The sequence below is a fragment of the Xenia sp. Carnegie-2017 genome, unplaced genomic scaffold (genome assembly GCF_021976095.1).
Source record: "Xenia sp. Carnegie-2017 unplaced genomic scaffold, XeniaSp_v1 HiC_scaffold_19, whole genome shotgun sequence".
NCBI classification, from domain to species: domain Eukaryota; kingdom Metazoa; phylum Cnidaria; class Anthozoa; order Malacalcyonacea; family Xeniidae; genus Xenia; species Xenia sp. Carnegie-2017.
Window position 1 is genome coordinate 9231305 of NW_025813481.1, and position 10427 is coordinate 9241731.

Below are 10427 nucleotides of genomic sequence, written 5' to 3' on the forward strand. Positions count from 1 at the left end.
CAACAGAATGGTACCCAAGAAACTGCACCAGAGGAAGAGGAAAGCCAAAGAGAAGATGGAGAGACGAGATCAAGAGGAAACTAGAAAGACCTGGATGAGGAGAGCTAAAGACCGAATCGAGTGGAAGAAGTTGTGGAGGCCATCTGCCAGCAGTGGCGTGAACGGCTGATGATGATGATGATGAAGGTAATTGAATTAAATTATGTAGGCAAAACTTGTATCATCAAATAAATGAATAAGTGTCCCAACAGTCAGAATATTTTAACAGTCAATTTCCAATGAGAATACTTAATGCATCCAATTGTCAAAACAAAAAAATCTCAAATAACCACACCTGTCAACACAAAAAATTGGCAAAAATCATATATGCTTTAAACAAAGCAACTACATCAAGTATGAAGGAGAAATTAAATGTTATAATATTTTACATATAAGATGTTAAAAAAAATGAGTACAACAACTTCAATGACTACAATAACTTCAACAGCTTGGATCTCAAAACAGCCACTGTAATAACCTGAAAGTAGTCAATTACTGTATTCAACTGTATTCAATAACTTGGTCCAAACAACTCAGCCCCTATTCAACCCCTAATTTAATTGTAAGCCTAACTTTGACCATAGCTCCCAACCCTAACCTTAGCCTTTACCTAAACCATTATATGGAACATCGTGCTGTCAAACTGTGAAGAGTGCTTGGCAACCAATGCATCTTGAAATTGAATTGGCTGTTGTCCGAACACAATCTGATATAAATAGCTTGCACATAATAATCTTGGAATACATAAAATGTAAACTTAACATCTTCAACCTTCACATATTACAAATGGTAATAATGAAACAACAGTAATATGAGATCGACACAACATGCAAAAAATCACCATCAAATTTCACAATCCATGCAACCAACAACAAACACCATTTGTTAATTAACAACCCTTCGTAAACAAAAAATTGTATAAAAAAGACTTTCATTCGCGCATTTGTGAATGTCAGCACGAAGTCGCAGCGAGCAAACGTCGCATCAAAGAGCGCGATCTTTATCATGAATTCATAATCTTAGCCTAAGCAAGTAAAAAGATACGATAAACATCGCGTGTCAAAAACGCAATAAATTGTTGCTTTGAAGGTAAGTTTAAATTGAAATAAAACCTCTCGAATGATTAGTCAGTCATTAAACAAAACTGTAATGAACTTTGATTACAAGAATTTGTATACGGAAATACGTAAACTCGTCAATCTATGTGCACAGCTGTTCAAGTCGCACATTTCAACATGTTGACAATTTTGGTCGGCAGCGATACGTTTTCTATACAATAACTACAAAGTAGCATTCTCATTTCAAATGTTAAATAAGATTATCACACACACACGTGTTAAAATGACTCTAACTTCGACCGTTTTAGAGAAAACCGTCGTAAAGTATCATACCTAATAGCTGGTCGGGTTCCAAGCCGGACACATTGTCAAGTCCGCAAACAACGAAATAGTCAATGAGCCGTTCTCCCGCAGACGTTGGAGCGGTCATGGCGCTCTTCTTTATGTAACCCTTACTTTAAATAGAGAATACGCCATTTTTTAAGCTACATATCACTGTATGCAAAGTCTCGCATGCATCAAACATGCAAAGAAAAATCGTTCTCGTTCAAATGTCATGAAGTCATAGACATGGTTTGATTGATCTCTTGCCACCCAGCTTCGCGGAGGAAGGACTGTACACTGACCGACCATTGAACTGGACTATTATTTCACCGCTGGCGTTGTTAGATCATGTCAAACCAAACCCATTGAGTTCTAGAAGACCTGAGGGGAATGTACGGTGGCCCATAAGGGCCATCACTTAAAAAAAGTCACAACACAAGTAAATGTAATCACAACACAAGTAAAATAATCACAACGCAAGTAAATAAAGTCACAACGCAAGTAAATAAAATCACAACACAAGTAAAATAATCACAACGCAAGTAAATAAAGTCACAACACAATTAAATATAGTCACAACACAAGTAAATATAATCACAACGCAAGTAAAATAATCACAACGCAAGTAAATATAATCACAACACAAGTAAATATAATCACAACGCAAGTAAAATATGAAATACTGGAAATTCTTTTTGTGAAGTGGAAACATTGTTGTGATATTTTGCAAAATGGCGCTTGTTTAAATTTGTTCCACGAAAAACCAGACTTATTATAAATTATATTCAATATATTGCTTGATGGATAGCAAAAAAAATGTTTTGTTCAAACTGTGGTATAGAAAGTGTGGAAAATGCGAATTACTGTTATAAATGTGGCAACTCCTTCGCACCGATGCGCGAAAAACTTGAAGAATCTGCAAACACATGTTCTACGTCGAATTCTATAACTAGTGGGATCTCAGTATTATGTGCTAGCGGTACCCTTACTGGTACAACCCAGCCGCCTAAAACGTTAAGTTTTTACGATTTCAAGCGCCAGAAGGAAAGCGATAGGCGCAGCAGACTCGAGCCAAAGACCAAGAAACTCAAAGCAAATTCTGGTAAAGGAAAAGATAAGGAGCATGAAGTAAGCATAAATATTGGTTACATGAAGGTCGATAATGACGGAAATTTGAAAAGATGTCGGGGTAAAACTCTCGCCTGTAAAAGTTTTGCCAAGCGAAAAAGAGAGAAATCTTAGAAAAGCAGAGAAAACATGCTAACTAACGACAATAACATCCATGGCGAGTTGGACACGTCCTTTGAATGTAAACGGAAGGAAATCACAAATTTGCCGGGAACTGAAAAGAGTTTGTGTTAAGCGAATACAGGGAAGATATAGGGAAGAATTATAATCGCTTAACACTTTTCATTGCACTAAAATCTGCATATATGTAACAAGAGATTTCAAAATTAAAAAGAAGTTGTGATGATAGTGAACCAGAGACATCGCAGATCTTTCTGATGAGATGTTTTAGAAACTGATGATACAATTGAATTGAACTCTCACCTTGTCCATCTTCAAGTCCGAGCCATCAACTAGCTTGCATATTGCTACAAATCTCCCAATGAATACACCTCCCATATATAACTCCCAAAGTGCAAGTAACTATGTATCACGTAGCAAGGAGCTCAAATGTGAGTGCCCAACATGTCAACAATACTTTCAATAGATGAAATAGCAGAGCATGCAGATATATGTTGTGACATATGGGTGGGAGCACTAATCTCAAAATATGGATAGTGAAAAGAACATTCCGAAGAAAACTCCTTATGTGGTGATAAACCAAGATAACACTACAAATGTGAAAGATAAGTTATTGGATATTAAAGCTGTAACATTGTCACCAAAGGCAGTAAGATTAAATGTTCAGAAAAAATATATGGTGTGACTTCATTGAGTATAGATCAATGGTAAAGTGTCACCAACAAATGACAGTGTAAAGATAGTGTTTGTTGGAGAGTGCAATTGATGACGGGGGCCAAAGAGAGTTTTTTCAGGTACTAATATTGTAAGACATATGTTTCTAGGGTTAATATGAGCACCCTGTTGATTTAAAATAAATATATTGTTCTGCTACACTTCAATTCCCTTTGCAGCTTATTTCCCATAATTTGTCTATCATGCATCAATCAATGTTGACAAGTTTGGTTAAATATAGGATGGGGACAATTGAAAAATATGATTAGATGTTAATTCTTTCATCAGAAATGCTTGGAGCATATGAAAGAAGACTGTTCTGTAATGGAAAACCTATTAATTCAACTGTCGCCATCATGAATGGAGACTTTCGCTTTGCTGGCGAGGTCATGGTGATGTCATTACTTCAAGGTGGACCAGCTTCATCTTTATAAGTCCAGATGTTTACAAGTACATCACCAAACAGGCACTCACAACAGAAGGAATGCCCACTCCAAGTACAAAAAGCTGTTAAAAGGTATGCGCGAACAAGATGGAGATTACCATATGCTTGATTATTACTCCTTGCTGTGGCATGATTTTGAAATAAGTCTATTTTTATTATATTCTCTGATGTCAGTAATGATTACTTTACACTTCTCCTTTTCAAAGATAAAGCAAGCTTGTGACGATGAAATGTTGAGGGAGATACTTGTCAGCGATGATATGATTGAAATGCTATCAGAGGCTGGATACACTGGTGTACACATAAAGAGACAGTGCATACTGTTTCCAAAATTGCTCAGTAAGTACATTTTGAAAGTTAATGGAGATTAAAACTATTCTTGTGCTGCTGGTTTATAAAGTCTAAGATTTATTTCTATTTTTAAAGGTCAATTTGCGTAATGGGCCACTTTTCATCAGTTCTTCCTCAAATTATGCAATTGCTTGAAGGCCTCAGCAGTTGTGGTCTTATAACAATGATAGAAAATCCAGAGTTGTAGCCATTGTTCGATCCTTATAACGATTCGTTTAAACTTTCTGCTGATACTTTCCTCAATGAAATTATTCCAACATTCAGCAGTTCGCAGATTCACAAGGAAAAGGAGTTGACGTGTACAAGATATTTTGCGACTATGTGCAAACCCTAGATACTGAAGGTTAGTTTGAATATATATGTTGTAAATTGGGTGCCAAATTGTATTATTGTATTTACGATGGAATTTTTTGAAAGTATCAAATAACGCGTAAAATTTATTGAAGTGATGTTTTAATCTGAAGTTGTGGTATAAAACAAAAAATGGATACCTTGATTAGTTTGTTTATTCATTTTCAGTCTTAAATGTTTAAAATGTTTTTAACAGGAGACGTATCCATATCAGCGTTTCTGAAGTGGTTATCGGGATGTAAGACTATTCCAGTTCTGGGTTTTCCAAAAAAATTTTCCGTAACGTTTGTACATGATTGCAAAGAAAATTGTAAATGTCGCCCCACAACATCAACATGCGATCTTCTGCTGAGAATTCCAGTTCATATAAGTAACATTAGTGAGATGGAGCAGATGACACAAAATATACGAACTGAAAATGAATTTAAGTTTTATAGCGTTAATAACTCTCATCTGTCCATCGTAACTTTGCTATAATTCTATAGATCAATTATGTTTTATATATAACAGATTATTGATGATCCGACTTCACCTGAAGGTGTTCAGCAAGAACGACGTATGAAGTTACTGTCGTAAATTAATAATATAGCCCTTGATAAAGGGTGGATGGTCAAAATTATAAATGTCATGGTTGTTCCAGACCAATTGGAATAAGTATGATCAATGAATTCTTGACTTGTTATTTCGTAATAACTCAAATATATTTATTTTCAAATTTCTTATTCGATTATGTATCTTTATTATAATAGTTTCTTTGTAGAAACTATTATAACAAAGTACATAATCCCTTTTTCCGTAAGCCCATGGATGCGTTCGTTCATGATGAAAGAGTCATATTGTATAAGGAGGCTCTCGTTCATCACGAGAGTATAGAGAAAGTTACGTTGTAAAGGTAATAAGTAAAAAACGTATACATGCTTAGTGTTTGTTTAAGTTATAGTTCAAAAGGCAGAAGTTGTTTGAACCTTGAAGTATCCTTGACGTTCTAGTTTTTTATGAGAAGAATTCTTGTAAAGAAAAGATAAATTTTGAAAACCAAAGAATCCCGTTTTCGGTCCATGCCTCCAGATACTGAGATAGTTGAGCACTAGAGCGTCGCATGTTAACTAAGGGAACCACATAATCCTTGTTTGTTTTCCATGAAACATATGGATGGTTTGCTCGTGATACATGAGAAACAGTAAATGGGAGAGTTAAATCAGAAAGATATAAACCGATAAAATTGGTATAAACTTGTTTAAGGTTGTCTTTAATTATAAGTGTCAGAAAAGACAGGGTCGTAAGAAGTTAATTGAAACATTGCTTGGTTTGTTTTATGAGAAGAAAACAAAAGATAAAATTCGAAAGCAAAAACCTCGTTTTCGGTCCATGCTTCCCGATACCTTCTTAAGCGCAAGGCACTAGAACGCCGCATGTTAACGTTTCGGTAGGAGATTTCGGCCCCTCCACGCTATCCTACTTGGGAGATGCCAATAGCAAGCTTCCGCCCTCAGACCCTGAGATCACCTGCGATAGGCTTTGCTCAGGGTACGGAGAGTGCGGTCGCCACCACCGAAGTGAGGGCTCCTAAGCCACTGCATACTATATCGCACCCAGCTTCCACTGCTACTTGACATCTACTATATGAAGTTTTAGCTTTATATATATATACCAAAATTTAAAGGCCTACGAAAGTTGTGGGATGATTGTTATCGTTACTGCGCATGCCCAGATAGTTTCTTCGATAATTTGCGACTAAGTGAGTTAATTGACACAAATGTAGTGCAAGTACATATAGTTGGTCGTTGTCATGACTATGAACAATTACTCGAGTGGACTGCGCATGCTCGAGCGCATGCGCAGACGATTTCTCTATTAAATTGTTACTAAGCATGCTATTTACTTAAAATTGGTACTAGTAGATGCAGTTGGTCGTTGCCATGACCACGAACTTGGGTAGCTGGTCAAGATTGCGCATACTCAATAAGACTGCGCATGCGCAGATGATTGTCTTAAAACGTGTGACTGAGCGAGCTAATTACTCCAAAATCGGTACTAGTACATCCAGTTGGTCGTTACCATGAGCTTGGAGAGTTTGTGGAGTTGACAACGCATGCTCAGATTCTGAATTAATTTGTGACAGAGCGAGCTCTGAAATTGGTGCTTGTAGATGCGCTGAGCAAGTTTTCCATCATATTTTTGGCATGCTTTTGTCTACTTAAGCTTGTTTACAAATGCATGTGAAACTCGTCAACACTTTGTTACGGCACTCGTAATATCCGTGACAACGTTAAAAATTTTTTTTTCTACAACTTTATATCTGCATATTGCATGTCATATCCAAGCTTTCCTTTGATTTGACGGGAAATGGTTTTTATTCACTCTTACATCTTCTGCCTTTATAATTAGTCGATCTGTATTTCTAAACTAATATTTACAAATGCCTCAAGAGAATCTTTTTATTTTATTGGCTCTCTTCTACAAATACAATACCATGTCCGACTATTTGATTGCACGAATTTTGTAATTTGATCACTTTTTTTGACACATGTGTTTACCATGGGAAGTTGGATTGCTTAAATGTACGTAGTTATTTAGACTAGTTGGATCCATAGTTATCCTGTAATGTATACTCTTGTGAAACACCAATGAGCATACGTAGTGTGTCTTCTTTAACCTCTATTCTTGTTCTCCACTTCATCATCTATCCATATTTGTTCTTTTTTAGTTCTCAGCTCAACGAACCCTTGTCTGAAGTTCCTAAAGCCTTGATCTACCCAAGAAAGATCTCTGGTGGTAACATGTTAGGTATGGCTAGTGGTTGGTCATCGTCACAGCCTTGTGACACTAGTTCAGTAGACGTTAATTGTCCTGAAGACGTTGAGGAGGTTAGTAAAGCGTCGCCTAAACCAGAAGTTAGTTTTCATGATATGCTAACGGATTACGCAAACGTTGTTATGAAGAAGTTCACATCAAATGGTTATGGTCTCGTTCCATCGTCTTCTGAGAAGGTTTCATGTTCATCCTGTATCTTTCACCAATGTTACAAATACTTAGTTTTTTTATGCTTTTTGAAATTGTCGTTTTATGACTATTATTTTAGAGCATAGACATTGAAGAATCTTAGTACAGGTATTTTCAACATTTTTTTGTTGAAAAATTCTCTAGTTTCAATTCTTCGAAATTTCTCATCTTAATTATCACCTTTACTTTAGAATCCTTTCGATACGAGAAATCGTCGGGATTTGAGGTACTTTATACGATATATTGAATTTAAGTTTTATAGCGTTAATAACTCTTATCTGTGCATCGTAACTCTATATAATTCTATGGATAAATTATGTTTTATATATAACAGATTATTGATGATCCTACTTCACCTGAAGGTGTTCAGCAAGAACGACGTATGAAGTTACTGTCGTTAATTAATAATATAGCCCTTGATAAAGGGGTGGATGGTCAAAATTATAAATGTCATGGTTGTTCCAGACCAATTGGAATGAGTATGATCAATGAATTCTTGACTTGTTATTTCCTAATAACTCAAATATATTTATTTTCAAATTTCTTAGCTTAATAAATGTTATCTTTGTAGAAACTATTATAACAAAGTACATAATTCCTTTTTTCCGTGAAGCCCACGGATGCGTTCGTTCATGATGAAAGAGTCATATTGTATAAGGAGGCTCTCGTTCATCACGAGATAAAACTTGTTTAAGGTTGTCTTTAATTATAAGTGTGAGAAAAAGACAGGGTCGTAAGAAGTTAATTGAAACATTGCTTGGTTTGTTTTATAAGAAGAAAACAAAAAGATAAAATTCGAAAGCAAAAAACCCCGTTTTCGGTCCATGCTTCCCGATATGTCCTTAAGCGCAAGGCACTAGAACGCCGCATGTTAACGTTTCGGTAGGAGATTTCGGCCCCTCCACGCTATCCTACTTGGGAGATGCCAATAGCAAGCTTCCGCCCATCAGACCCTGAGATCACCTGCGATAGGCTTTGCTCAGTGTACGCAGGGAGTGCGTCGCCACCACCGAAGTGAGGGCTCCTAAGCCACTGCATACTATATCGCACCCAGCTTCCACTGCTACTTGACATCTACTATTTGAGTTTTAGCTTATATATATATACCAAAATTTAAAGGCCTACGAAAGTTGTGGGATTATTAAGTTACACGCATGCCCAGATAGTTTCTTCGATAATTTGCGACTAAGTGAGTTAATTGACACAAATGTAGTGCAAGCACATAGTTGTCGTTGTCATGACTAAGAACAATTAGTGAACTGCGCATGCTCGAGTGCATGCGCAGACGATTTCTCTATTAAATTGTTACTAAGCATACTATTTACTTCAAAATTGGTACTAGTAGTTGCAGTTAGTCGTTGCCATGACCACGAACTTGGGTAGCTGGTCAAGTTTAATGCGCATGCTCAATAAGACTAAGCATGCGCCGATGATTTGTCTTAAAACGTGTGACTGAGCGAGCTAATTACTCCAAAATCGGTACTAGTACATCCAGTTGGTCGTTACCATGAGCTTGGAGAGTTTGTGGAGTTGACAACGCATGCTCAGATTCTCAATTAATTTGTGACAGAGCGAGCTCTGAAATTGGTGCTTGTAGATGCGCTGAGCAAGTTTTCCATCATATTGTTGGCATGTTGTCTACATTTGCTTATTTTTACAAATGCATGTGAAACTGTCAACACTTAACAATGTTTCAATTAACTTCTACGACCCTGTCTTTTCTGACACTTATAATTAAAGACAACCTTAAACAAATTTTATACCAATTTTATCGGTTTATATCTTTCTGATTTAACTCTCCCATTTACTGTTTCTCATGTATCACGAGCAAACCATCCATATGTTTCATGGAAAACAAACAAGGATTATGTGGTTCCTTAGTTAACATGCGACGCTCTAGTGCTCAACTATCGGGTATCTGGAGGCATGGACCGAAAACAGGATTCTTTGGTTTTCAAAATTTATCTTTTCTTTTACAAGAATTCTTCTCATAAAAAACTAGAACGTCAAGGATACTTCAAAGGTTCAAACAACTTCTGCCTTTTGAACTATAACAAACAAACACTAAGCATGTTTATACGTTTTTACTTATTACCTTTTACAACGTAACTTTCTCATAACTCTGTCGTGATGAACGAGAGCCTCCTTATACAATATGACTCTTTCATCATGAACGAACGCATCCGAGGGCTTCACGGAAAAAAGGGATTATGTACTTTGTTATAATAGTTTCTACAAAGATAACATTTATTAAGCTAAGAAATTTGAAAATAAATATATTTGAGTTATTAGGAAATAACAAGTCAAGAATTCATTGATCATACTCATTCCAATTGGTCTGGAACAACCATGACATTTATAATTTTGACCATCGACCCTTTATCAAGGGCTATATTATTAATTAACGACAGTAACTTCATACGTCGTTCTTGCTGAACACCTTCAGGTGAAGTAGGATCATCAATAATCTGTTATATATAAAAACATAATTTATCCATAGAATTATAGCAAAGTTACGATGCACAGATAAGAGTTATTAACGCTATAAAACTTAAATTCAATATATCGTATAAAGTACCTCAAATCCTGACGATTTCGTATCGAAAGGATTTTAAAGTAAAGGTGATAATTAAGATGAGAAATTTCGAAGAATTGAAACTAGAGAATTTTCAACAAAAATGTTGAAAATACCTGTACTACCACAAGATTCTTCAATGTCTATGCTCTAAAATAATAGTCATAAACGACAATTTCAAAAGCATAAAACCAAGTATTTGTAACATTGGTGAAAGATACAGGATGAACATGAAACCTTCTCAGAAGACGATGGAACGAGACCATAACCATTTGATGTGAACTTCTTCCTAACAACGTTTGCGTAATCCGTTAGCATA